Source organism: Lycium ferocissimum, chromosome 5 (assembly GCF_029784015.1).
Source record: "Lycium ferocissimum isolate CSIRO_LF1 chromosome 5, AGI_CSIRO_Lferr_CH_V1, whole genome shotgun sequence".
Classification (NCBI taxonomy): Eukaryota; Viridiplantae; Streptophyta; class Magnoliopsida; order Solanales; family Solanaceae; genus Lycium; species Lycium ferocissimum.
In genome coordinates this window covers 45,734,226-45,748,818 of record NC_081346.1, presented here as the reverse complement: position 1 = coordinate 45,748,818, position 14,593 = coordinate 45,734,226, and positions in this window count along the sequence as shown.

Genomic DNA, 14,593 nt, shown 5'->3' with positions numbered 1-14,593 from the left:
TTTTGCCCGCGAGAACTTATATATGTAGATATGTGTACATGTTTTATAGAGCATATATGTGTACAGGCTAAGACGATAGTAGCATGATGTGTGGTACTCGGTGATCAGCTCCGGGTGCCGTCATAGCCCACTAAGCGGGTCGTGACAAATTTGTTGAAGAATTTTCTTGCCTTTTACTGGAAATTTGAATATTTTTAAATGAGGGTTTCAAATTAGGGGGAAATTTTGTTGTGGATTTATTTCCTTTCCATTTTTGTCCCTAAGACCTATTTCTACTCCTATAAATAGAAAAAAAAATGGCCATTCGAAGGGATCTCTTTTTTTTTTTTTTGGGCTGAAAAATCCTAAGTGTTAAAAAATCATATAAATCCTTCATTACTTATATACTACCATATATACCACAAATATTCAATATATACTATAGAAACACTCCCAATATATCACTACTATACTACATAAGAACATTACAAATACATACTCTACTGAGACTATTCTGGAGATACTGATATTATTCAAAACCTCAAAGAAAAGGGCTGCTTTCCAAAAGTTTAAGTGTTGATGTTGAAGTGTTGATCCAATTCCTTCCATTTGATCTTTTGGTTGCCCCATAAAAAGGTATTATCCTATTCTAGTGCATTTTTATTCCTGTTTCAACTTATTTGATGTATTATCTTGCCTATGTTTGATTTTAAAGCTATTTTAAGTTTTCTATTTGAAGAACCTAGTATTTATCCATGTTTTCAGTCTATTCATGTTGATATAAACCTTGTTCGGCTATTGTTTCATTAAAGCTTTAAGGCTGTTATGATATAATGCTAATATAATGAAGTTCAAAAGATTTTAAATGCTAACTATTAGGTAGTAGGGTTAAAAATAAGGTTAAAAATGGAGTAGGATGCTAGTTTTAGACCTTGGTTTACTGTTACATTGGTTATGTTGAGATTCTAAGGCATTATCTTTCACTCTATGTGTTTGGCTACTATTTAAGGATTCTGTGTTTCCTTTGATCTTGTATTGACTTGTTTTAAGTTCAGTTTGTTTTGTATGATCTTGGATACAATGATTTTTAAATAAGGTATAGATAGTGTTTGTTCTGTCCTATAGATGGCTGCCAATGTTTTGTCTAAAAAACTATTTTGAAAACTTAAAAAATGAGATTGTGTTCCCATACTTGCTGTTAATAGCCAAGGCCTAGTTTAGAAAAAGTCTTGAAATGGTTTTAATACCTTTTGAAATGGTTAGATAGTCTTCTACCAAGAAACTGGTAAGTTTAAAATGGCATTTGAGCCTATATATTCTTCTGTATTAGCATGTCTGTGCACATATCTGAAGTTTTGTTGGTATTGAAGTAGAACCTGCCACATATTTCTGGATCTTGAAAAGTTTCGGGACTGAGATAAACTAAAAAATAACTTGAAAGCTTGAAATGTGATGGTGTGTTTCTGTGATGTCTACATGTATTAGACTAGAGGGTATCTGAATCTCTGTAGGCTTGTTTTGGTTTGTGTTTGGGCTTATTTTCATCCTTTAAAGACTTAATTATTTTCAAAATTTGCAAGAAATAGTTCTCAAAAAATCTGCAATCTATAAGTATTCTAAACCTGAACCTTTGATCCTCCTACATTTTGGCTAAATGATTGTTAAAGATTATAACAGGGACCTATATGTTCCTCTGACTCTCTTTCCTTACTTATATTCATTCTATAACCTCTGAATCTTGCTTAAGCTTTAGAAGAAGTAATAAATGAACATCTTAGTTTGCTTTCAGGTATTCTAAGATTGCTAAGTATGACTTAAGGCCTCTAAAATTAAAAATTTGTCTAAAACTTGATAGATTTATAACTTATCTTGTTGGGTTTTAGGAATAATTTGAGTTTTACTTGTCACGACCCAGCCGAAGGGCCACGACGGGCACCCGGTACTAACCTGCCGAGCACCTCTGGTCTCACATCTCATAAGCATTTCTAGGTGGACCACACAGATAGCTCGTAGGAATCATACTTAGTACAGTCATCAATAACTAAGCCCATAAGCATAAGCCAACAAGGCTACCAAAATATTATACAATAATAAGAACTGATAAGGTTAGAACATCTAGGTATATACATCTGTCTACGAGCCTCTATATAGAATACATGAATTCATAAGGACGGGGCAGGACTCCGCCATGCCCAAGTATATATATACATAAAAGAGTAGTACCAATAACTGCGGCTCCAAAACAACTGGAGCGCTCCTGAGATTTCCGCTGATAGAGCTCCTATGATCGATCCGTTCCTCTCGCTTTCTACGTATGAACGCAAATCCACAAGAAAGGACGTCAGTACGAACAATGTACTGAGTATGTAAGGCATGAATAGCAACATGAAAAATAGTGTGAGGTAAAAGAACCATTTATATCTCATAATACCTCTTAAGACATTCGTCATACTTACTTACCCTTTCTCTAGAAGAAACATTTCATACATCCACATACCTAACTATACAGTACCGTACCCAGCCATTTAGACTCGGTATTATTCGTACCCGACCATAGTAAGGTTTGGTGATATCCATACCCAGCCATAGTAAGGCTCGATAGTATCCATACCGGTCGTAGTAAGGCTTGGTAATGTCCGTACCCAACTGTAGTGGTGCGCGCGCAATATATATCTCGTACCCGGCCACATAGGCTCGGTGTCACACATGTATGTATACATATATAAGAATACTTAAATAAAATCACATCACCATCATCATTATCATTATCACTATATCTTTCCTTAGAGGATCCGCTATCATAAGATGAGATCAATAGTGTCATGAGAGTATCAAGAATGATGAACTTGGATAGCATTGAAAATGGAATTATCATCATCGCTATATCTCACCTCAAAGGAACAAGTATTATGAGGTGAGATCATTAACAATGCATAAAATCAAGGAAATCATGAAGTAAGCTCAATAATCTCATAATAGCATCAAATCCATAAGCTTTGGAATCTCCAAAAATGGAATCATCATCATCATCACTATCATCATAGAAAACATCTATTTTTAGTATCTTAAGAACTTTGAGAATCATGAACTTCTAACTTTTTGGGAACACGGATATTATGGAAAATATGTATGGGTTCATAAAAAAAGAATCATGCCTTTAGAAAGAAACGGACTAGCCTTAACATACCTTTTTGGTCTCCTACTAATTAACGCTTATCCTCCCAAGCTCGTAAATCTACATTCAAGAGAATTCATACTACTGTTAGGCTTATCGTCATATGCTTATGTTAAGTATTCAAATTAAATCCCTTTAGAATCTGCTAAAATTCGGGCAGCATCTCCCCTATTTATATCCCTAGCCCGAAATCACAATACCAATAGCCAACACAACAACAACAACTTTAATGCCAACAACATCATTATCCATACCAAAATATTCCATAAAAAATCTCACATGATGTTTATCCAATTTCTCAACCCACAAATTCCTTATACGATTATTTAATAGTTTTATCTCCGTAAATAAACCTAAATCAATATCAATAAGGAAAGTTCATACCTTGCACCCGCTAGAACTGCAATATCTTTAATATTCGCCTTGAATCCAAGCCAAGATTCCTCGCAATACAATATTATAATTGCAATTATATGCTGTGCGAACCTGAATCTGGAGATTCCACTTAATTCGCGTTAAAACTTTATGGGTGGAAGTTGGAGAGAAATTTTAGAGAGTTTTTGGGAGGTTTTAAGGGTGTTTAGATGAAATATGAGGGGGTAAGCCCCATTTTAAAAATGTTCCAGATTCTGCCTGCACCGACCTAAAAATTACTCAGCTCGTTCGCGCCTCCTTGGGGCGCGTTCGCGCTGAGTTGACCCTCGGTCCTCTGCGCGTTCGTGCCACCTCCAGGCGCGTCGTGCAGAGTAAAATCCTGCTCTGGCAGTCCATCTTAAAACACTTATAACGGTTGATTCTGATGTCGGATCGATGCGCGGTTTGTTGCGTTAGAAACTAGATTTCCCCAAGTTAGATCAAAATTGTCGTATGAAATCTTACCCAACTTTTCTCCAGAGTTCCAAAAACTTAATCTCCTTGATTTACTTGTTCTCCAATCCTTCCATGACCTATTACATGAGCTCAAACCCTTATAATCATAAGATAGGCACATATAATCTCATATATCCTCAACAATAACTCCAGTCCACAATTGAACAACTAACACCTAGCGAATCTCAACGTACAAAACTACGAGGTGTAACATATCTGGTCTTGTGTGTGTTAACCACTTGTTTTGGAACTGTTAGAGGAAATAAATAAAAGGAAGTAGGAGAACCTATTTTTCTTGTTTAAGAAAGTAAAGATTAGAAAGCTAGGCTAGTATCTTTGGGACTATGGTTGTGTTTTGCAGGACCCTTTTGTGACTTATCCTCTCTTTCAAACTTGTTTTGATTTCCTAGGCTACTGTGTAATGTGATCTGTGAGTTGTGTTTTGATTAGGTAGGCTTTGAGTACTTTTTCTTACTAGAAAAAATAGAAGTTAGGGATATGGGGAAAAAACTAAAATTGAACCTAAAGGGAAATCTGAAACTAGGTGCAACAACAGTCTAGGTTCTCCCTTCTTGCTCATACTTGATCCTGCAACCTACATATGTTGTTCATTATACATTGTTGGCCTATGCTGCTTATGAGCACATCATTTTGTGACTTACGAGAAGTAGCAGGTACCTTCTTTATTCACCATATGAACACTGGGCCATTGTTGTGCATTATATCTAATTATGTATCTGCTATTGATAGTACACATACTTTGCCTGCAATATTGGATCACATCAAGTTACTCAGAATTATTTTATGACTAGACTGTCTCTTAAGATTTGATTTAAACTTGTAGGATTTGTGACATCTAGTGTAATCAAAGTTTATGACTTAACTTGAATTTTGGACTGAGACTGAACTTTTGACTAAAATCTCTCTTTCTGAAACAACATTATGAATTTGTTCACATTTCATTTTTGACTGAACCTAATGCAATGCTAAAACTGAAGCCAAAATTGCTTTGAAAGAACAAACATGGCATCTGCCTATTTGTACCTATCTTTATAACTTGTTTGTGAATTCCTGTGGTTCATATGTATGATTTCCCACCCCTGCTTGCTTGTTTGAACTAAAACATGACTAATGTGACAATTTTTGAACCTAGGATAGTATCATGAACCCATTATGGCCATAGTTTAGGACTCTTTGGACCTATATTTGCTCCTATACAAGCTTCCTATCATTTGTGACTTGCTATGACTGCAGTTTGAGACATATCTGCACCTAGGATAAGTTTCATGTTCCTTCTGCTGCCTGTGAATTTACTGATCCTATCTTGACTACCCTTTATGGCCTATAAAGACTCTGCTTGATCCTGCATTTGTATTTAGAGCTATCTGTTTAATTCGGGATTGAACTAAGCTAAAATTATCATCTTAAGACCCTGCACTTAGGCAAAATTCTTTCACAATATTGACATTTAGCCTAAAACTGGTATTGGATCAGATTTGGCATTGCATATATAGTGATTATTGGATCCTGTAAAGATTCAAATTGCATTAGTTGGATCATTTGGTATGAAGACATGTGGATTCCTGTTATTTTGGAGGATGCACTACATCTTGGATCTTTGAAGAACTTCAAATTAACTTGAGACTAAGTGGAGATTATATGTGTGTATGCCTTACCTAGAATACTTGTGAAAATGTCTCCCTTACATTTCTTTGACTGTTTTGTCACATTTGAAACTGAGAACTTGTTTTAAAGGCTGAGAGACTGAAAATGATAAATGAGCAGAATGAAGATCTATTACTTGTGCTTGAAAGAAATTTGGAAGGGGAACTGTAAATTTGAAAATATGAAGATGCTTTTCCTGTTTGTTGATTAGCTTGGCTGTTCCTGAACCTTTAGTGTCTTATCTTGCATTGATTCTCAGTGACACTGCATTTCTTGAGTCCTGTTTGGAATTGGCTTAGTTTGATTAGAAAAACACATAAGGGTATATTGCAGTTCTGCATTTTCTCCTCTAATCGTGTATTATTATAATTGCTAGATGTAGTCTTCACTTGTGAATCCTCACTCCTCCCTACTTGAAACTGTATAAGACCTGTAAGATTAATTCCCTTAGCCAACATTAGAAGACTATGTGCAGCTAAACTTTGAAAACAGACTGAGAATTGCAGTTTTGAAATCTCAAGAAACTGAGTATTGCCCCTGAATGATCTTGTTTGGCACTATCCTAGATTTTAACTTTAAGTACACCATTCTATTTGTTATCACCTCTGGACTCTATCAAAAAAATAGGCTTAGCTTGACTGGAAGTTTTGTTTGTGGCTGTATTTGTGGAAACTGTATACCTATCCCTAAAAATTGGAGCTTTGAAAAGCATTATTTGGCTAAATGTTGTGTTACACCCCTCGTGTTCGTAGTGATAGAACCTATGATTTCCTAGTCGGGTATGCCCTTAAAATAGAGACTCGAGCTGAGTTTGGAGGTAGAAAGTACCTTACCCCGTGTACGAGGGTACCAACAGATATTTCTGGCAATTTATAGAGTTAGAAGTTGAACGAATCGAATCGACGCGATCTGAACTAAATCAGAGAAACCTGCAGAACACCAGTCATCGTCAACGGGTCGTTGACATGGCCGATGGACCATCGATGTGCGGCATCGACAAGGTCCTGCAACCTTCCATCTGCAGGCGCAGGTCGACGGACCGTCGACACGTTGACAGGACATCGACCCGCTCGTCGAATCGGACCGATGTAGCCTTTGTGGCTTCTAAGTATAAATAGGTGGTTCACGACCCTATTTCAAATTTTCCTCCTTCCAAATCAGAAAAACCCTAATATATTCTCTCCCAATATTTTTCATCATATTAGTGAAGATTTGACAAGACCTGGACCCCGTAAACCCGAGCTTGTGAAGAAGAAGGTTACTTCTAGGGTTTCTTCTAGGTTGTGAAGCTTAGGGAGTTGAAGTTGAAGTGATTCTTGGGATTTTTGACCCCTCAAGGTATGTAAATGATTTCTACCCTTGTATTTGAGTTTATTATCAAGAGTTTTAGTGATCTAAGTAAAGAGGAGGTATTTGTGGGAGTGGTAAGTTGATGAAGGACAAGATGGTGACATGGGGTTATTTTAAGAGATGATTGGGGATAAAATTGAGTATATAAGTGTTGTAATTGTTGCTTTGGTTAATGTTGGATTAAATGGGAAGTTGAAGATTTGTAAGCTTATAAGGAAAATATTGTCTACAAATCGTTAAGCTCTACATGCATCTAAAAGAGGTTAGTAGGTGAGGTAAATAGTCTAACGAAGGTCTATGTTATCTTAATTGTAGACTTGCAAATTCAAGAGGTAGAAGTTGGACGATTGAGTATACTCCAAGGTATGTTAAGGCCATTCTTTCCTTCTTTTGGCATGATCCTATTATATGATCTAACAAGTGAGTAAGTGAGCTTCCATATTACTCTACTCTTAGAAGCATTAGAAGTACTTCAGTCTTTGATGTTCGTGTACCCCGTTTATGAGTGATCCTTCTGTTCATGGGTCTAGTCTTATGTAGCCAGCTCTGTGCATACAGTTTATTCATGCATTACATTCATTATATATTTATGTACGTTGACTCGTGACCAGAAGGCGTTATAGACACAAATATTAGATATATATAAAGTATGAGAAGAGATATAGGCATTATACACGCATTACCATATGATGATGATATTGATTATGGCCACAGAGGAGCTGATATGATATAATGAGATGCCATAGAGGCTTTACAGGCGTTATATACGCATATATATCAAGCGTCATATACGCACACATATATAGATGCATGACCGTCATTGATAGGCATAAGCATGCATATTATGTGCCTGACGTAGGCATTGTCGTTTATACGTATTATTTATGTATATATAGGCGATACCAGCTCATACAAGTACATGCAGTCAGTCATTTCAGTTTATGAGTTCAGATCTTATCCATGATTCTTATGTAACTATGTTGTTCTTATGTCTTACATACTCGGTACATTATCCATACTAACTCCCCGTTGCTCAGGGGGCTGCGTTCATGCTCACAGGTACAGGGAGACAGACAGGTGGTCCATCTCAGTAGGATCTCTAGATCTAGCAGTGATCAGTACGCTCCATTTGATCCGGAGCTACAATCAATTTTGGTATGCCACCCTTTTGAGATGTGTATGCATAAGGGTATGACGGGGCCCTGTCCCGTCCTTTCTACAACACCTTTTTATTCCGAGAGGTCCGTAGATGCTTGTATGTAGTAGTCAGACGATGTAGCCTTGTCGGCTTCTATTCTTTTGTGTACAGTATATGTAGCAGCCTAGTTGGCTTGCACTGTTCTTCCGCATGTTGTGGATATATATGCAGATTGTACAGAATTCTGATGTTTCCCTCTTATGAGATCAGTTTATGTCATTTATGGGACTTTGATGTTCAGTATGCTTCAGATACGAGTTTAGGGGTGTTTGGTCGCTAGAGGTCAGACGGTCGTCACGACTCATCGGTTTAGGTCGTGACAGAAGTGGTATCAGAGCAGTCTCTGTTATATCCTGTATTTCGTACGTCGAAATATTTTAAGTTAGTTGCGACAAATTATGGGCGAGATTATTTTCCGACTTTGTTTTACGACAAGTGGCTTATGATTTTGTTGGAAGGAAGCATTAAGGAAAAATTTGGGGCTAAAAATGCATTAGGAAAAAGAAAAAATTAAAAGTTCATGAAATTAGAGGGAGGTGGGCCATGGCCACATGGAAGTTAAACATATGGGAATTGGATGACCAAGATAATCCTTTTCATTATTTTTCATCCTTAAGAAAATTCTAGAGAATTGGAGGAAAAAGAAAAGAAAAAGAAGAAAAAGACATGGAGCATGTGCATGGCATGTGCACCCAATTTATATATATATATATGATAAGTCATGAAGGGAAGACCAACTCATTATTTGTCATCTAGAGATTTCAAGAAATATGAAGAAAGAAAAAAAAAAAAGAGGAGAACGGCTAGAGGGGCTGGCCGAACCAGCCCCATGAGTTGATCATGAAAAATTTCTTGCTTCAAGCTTTAAGGCCCTCGTTAACGTGGAGTAGTTGGTAGAGCAAGCAAAGCGCTCGTTTTTGCGGGAATGAGTTCTAGCCGAGGGAGCACTAGGTGGAAAAAGGTATGGTTCAATCTTATTTTCATGTTTTATGGATGATTTGTGCATGTTGTAATGTGTAGAATTGAATGGAAGTCATGAAAAATATATGGGTGGTGTGATGTTGTTGTGGCCGTGAGTTGTGCCATGTGTGGTAGGAAAATGAATTAATGTTATTTAGTATGTTGGTTGTTGTTGTTAGGAATTATGTGATGAAGAAATGAATGAAATGCATGAAAAGATGATGTTGAAGTTGTAGCCGTGTATGTTGTTGTTATGGCCGGAAATGGGCTGTTTTGGTAAGGCAAGGAATGACTTATTTTTATTTAGCATTTGGTTGTCGTCGTTGTGAATTATATGATGTAAAATGAAGTTTTAATGATACAAGTCGAAGTTGTAATTGTGCGGGCTGAATCGGGCGATAATGTGATATTAATATGATTTCTTGAATTCATGAAAATGAAGTTGCTAGCATATGTAATTGTTGATAGAGTTTGTGAATTTGGAAGAAAAGAAATGTGTCGTCGATGGTTACTTGGACTAGGAAGGTTTCGGGTTGCCTTGTATGTTGGATGGGCTGATTTGAGTATTGTGCGGACTACTTGAAATATTCTTGGATCTTGACGAAATGATCTCGGATTAGCATTTGAATATGTGAAGGTGAAGTTGAATCGATCGTATGTAGATTATTTGAATATAAATGAAATGTGGTCGAATTGTGTAGAAAGGAATTATTGATGTAGAATGCGTTCTAAATCACTTATGGATATCGTTATCATGTTTGTTGGTTTGGTTGTTGTCGATTTAGGCGAGTTGAATTCTCGGGGATGTCCGATTTATAGGGGAAATGCTGTCGAAATTTCGGTAGAAAAAGTAATGGCGTGGAATTGGATTCTTCGATGTTTATGACTAATGCTCGATATTTATTGACGTTGTGTAGACCTTGGAGAATCGAGATTTGAATTCGGATTGGCTTAGGAAGCGGCTAAGGTATGTAAAGCTCGCCCTTTCTTTCTTTGGCATGTCGTAGAAAAAAAAAAAGCTATGACACAAATTACGAGGTAACTCTACTCTTGCGGTCCGAGCACGTTTATGATCTATACTTGTTCTTGATATCCATATTCTTAAAGTAGTCAAATTATGGTCCTTATGTTTCTTTTTGCATAAATGGATTTCAAAGATTTCATACAAGTTTGTTTTCAAAAAGAGTTGTTTCCTAGATGATTCCGAAACTACGAACTTCCGTAACTTTCGCATAAAGGCTCGGATTGCTTCGATTTGTTCGTAGAAAGTTCTAAAGTGAATAGTGTTTGTAACTTTCCGAGGCGGACTCGGATTGGTTAGCATATGACTATGATCCCTATGGCTTTGCTAATACGTTTACGATATATGCTATGTTTCCGAATAACGTCCGAAGGATATTTTGATATAGCTATGGTCCGATTTCATAATGACATTCCATTTGGTCTACTTCACTGAGTCGGCGAGTATGATTTTATATGCATATGGTTTGTCACTACTCCGCTCGTGCAAGCTCAAGATGTCTTTTCACCGATTCCCGGGCCGGGTACGCATTCGTGCAACTTCTCTGCATTGTTCACCGAGTCCCTCACTAGAGGTCCGGGTACGCTATATATATATACATATATGATATGATGATGTGAGGAGATGGAGATGGCGGCCAGGATGGCATACCGAGTCCCTCGCTAGCAGGGCCGGGTACGTTATTCACCGAGTCCCTCACTAGAGGGCCGGGTACGGTATGTATATATGTATATCTGCACGCATACATGATCATGACATGATTTTACTCACCGAGCCCCTCACTAGAGGGCCGGGTACGGTATATATGTACAATGACATGATTTTACTCACCGAGTCCCTCATTGGAGGGCCGGGTACGGTATATACGTACGATAATATGATGATACGATTATGATATGATTTTATTTACCGATATATGTATATGTATGACAAATGTTTTTTTTCAAAGGGCTAGTCTTATGATTTTCCGTACTCTTTACTTCAGTGTGGTCCCGCTTATTATATTTCATGCTTTACATACTCAGTACATATCCCGTACTGACCCCCTTTCTTCGGGGTTGCGTTTCATGCCGCGCAGTACACCTGTATTTAGCCGAGGATATTATTAGAAGATGTTCCAATGATTGGCGAGCTCCAGCCTTCGGGAGTGTCGCCGAGCCGTAGCATTATGTTATGACAGTTTGTTCTATGTTAGAGACTTTGCAGACAGTGTTGTGGGTATTAGATGTCGGTTATGTAAATGGTTATGTAAGCCGGTATCGTATTATGCATTGTGTTGTAAGTTCCATACGTTGCAAGATTTTATTTGATTCGAGAAAAGCAAAAAGCATATTATTCTTCGATAAATTCCTGTTATGTATATTTGCGTCATGGTTTGAAAGCCAGCGAGGTTATGAGTATTAGGTTAGTCAGCGGGTTCGCTCGGCCCTAAGTAAGGGTCGGGTGCCCATCACGCCCTAACGGAAATTAGGGTGTGACAAATTGGTATCAGAGCGGTTCGTCTCGGGGGTGTCTGCAAAGTCGTGTCCGGTAGAGTCCTGTTTATTGTGTGAAGCGCGCCACATTTATAAACAGGAGGCTACGGGGCATCTAGGATGGTTACTCTTTTTTGACATCTTAGATCGTGCAATAGAGCCAAGTCATAGGAAATGAGATTTCTTCCGCTAACTTTTGATTGCAGCAGGAGAAAGGTATCGACAGAAGAAAGCGACTAACGATGTCGGAAGTTACGAAGTACGCAGGTAAGCAAAGGTATGTAAGACGTATGTCAGGCAAGATATTAAAGCACGATTGAAACGCAAGTTGAGATCAAAAAGGGAAAGCAAACAAGAAAGTGTGGCAGGTGTCGTTTGAGTTGGGAATATGAGGTACGTTCATTATTTTTGCACTGTTGGCGATAATGGGAGCCCTGTGAGGCTGTGATATGATGCGACATGCATATATATATGTTGGCCCTGTGAGGCATTGTTGGTATTTCCTGTGTACAGGTTTTGAGATAGTGACAATTACAGAGGAGACTCTGCCGAAATTTTCCCAGAAATAAAGTGAAAATGAGATATAGATTTGTAATATATCTTGAAAAGTCGTGCCAGTAACAATGATAAGATTTGACTAAGTCACGAGTATGGCCGACCCCGGGAAAAGAACTGTGACTGGTACGAATGAATAGATAAGGCAGCCTGTGGAACGATAAGGATAAAGTGGATCGGAAAAGAGAAAAAGGTTAAGAAATAGGAATAAGGCACGAATACGATATAATGTGAATATAACGAGGATTGTTATGAAAATAAGTAAAGCCCAGTGAGAAGATAGCCAAAGTTAAGATATGATCCACGTAGCTAGAATATAAGGGCAAGTGTGAAAAGGAAAAGCGAGCTATAGAGTGAATAGGAAAGGCTTATCAAGTTCGGTAGGGGAAGGTTGGAATAGGGATTATATATATAAAAACGAAAATGATAGTGAGAGTAAGAGAGAAAGGGTAATCGGAAGAAAGAAATAAGAAGGGAGTGAGACAACGGTATAGTGAGAGACCATGACACGCGTAATTAAGAATCCAGGTGTCAGAAGTGACGGGACAGTAAAAGACCCGAATATAGAGAGGACGAAGAATGAGGTAAAATGAGAGCAGTAATCCAAAGGCCGGTAACTGGGGATTTATAAGTAACGGCGGTCGGGGTGTGTTCATCGCCATCGAGAATTTGGAAGCCTAGACCGAAAAGTAATTATATCCGCAGGTGAACGGCGAATACCGAGGACCAAAGGAGGGGTAAAATAGTAATTATGCTATCAGAGCACTTCGAAATTCGTTAAGACTTCGACTTACTCCAGATCACGTGATGGAGGTCATGCGGTGAGGTGGATGCGATTATACTGGCGTTGGGGCATCGTATTTCACCGAAGTTTCAAAGTTAAGCGTCTTTGAAGCGAGAGAAATCCGGATGGGTGACCCGCCGGGAAGTTTTCTCGAAAATTCTACAAATTCGGACGCAAGAAGTGAATAAGGAGTTAGAGTGACTTAAGGGTAAATTAAGAGTCCGAGGTGGACAGAAACCCTACGAGGTCACGCAGACGAGGCGGATTGACCGATAAAATAGGAAGAAAGTGCATCGTAGCTTTAGAATTAAGGTGAATTGGAATGGTATTTGGAGATATCTTGTAAGCAAGATAGTAGGGACTATATGTGTACATAGGTACGCACAGGATATCCTGCACATGGCTAGATCAGCGGATAAATGTATTCCGGCAATTAACGGGGCGGTATATGGAAGGCGCTAATCGGACAGAATAACGAGGTCCAAGTGGAAAAATATATAAAGAGTGCAAATGTTACAAGGCGAGCTGATGTTATTTTCACTACAAGTTAAGCTTGGAAAGTGTTAATGCAACGACATTTGGAAAGGGAAAAAAATGAGTGAGTGAATAGCAAGGGAATTAAAATGTTGGGATAAAAGTACCGCTTAATTGAGATTGGAAATGCGGATTTAGGGCAAGGTAAATTTGGCGATAGTATAAGTACACCCCTAAAGGGGGGAAGCGAGGGAGAGAGATACAAGTGTAAGACGAAGAAAAATTGACACTACAATGTCCTGACCACGAATGTGGGGGGCCACAGGTAAAGCTCTTTGCGGAGATAAGCTAAGGAAATCGAAAAGCCAGCAGTAAAGGAATAGAAGTTAGGGTACTAGTCGAGATGGCGTTGAGAATTAATTGTAAATATCTGGAATGACGCGATATTAGGAAATGGAGACTTAAAGAGGGAACACGACAAAGGAAAGTAACGAGTAGCTTATGGAGACATGGTGAAATGTGGTACGGCTATACGGATTAGAGGTTAAGATGTAGACAATAGAGTGGTTGCTAGCGGTAGAAAATTTCTTATGGTAGAAAGTAAGAAAAGCGGGAAAAAGAAGTATGATACGGTAGACTCCTAGCAAATCCGAGTACGGGAGTGAGATCTGGAATAGTAAGAATCAGGAAAATAAACGATCGTGACTAAGATTAAATATGCAGGTCGTGCATGTTAGACCCCGTATTTTTATACCACGGATTATTCGTAAGTAAATCAACATAAATCCAATGACAAGATTATTGTTGGATATGAGACAAGGATTTTAATCCCTGATTTTAGTAAGTGCACGACTTGCTTGCAATTTTATTTGGTATGAAAATATTAATGGAAATTTGAGATTAATTTAGCAGATTAGATTATTAAGTCATTAGTGGGATCAAGTGGGCCCACAACACATGGCCGAATTTGATTGGTGGTTGAATAAAAAGTTGACACGTATCCACTTTGTAAAGATATTATAAGCATAAGTGGATGACTAAGTCATCACTTATACCACAAATTAATCTTGCAAGTTAGGTCTTAGTG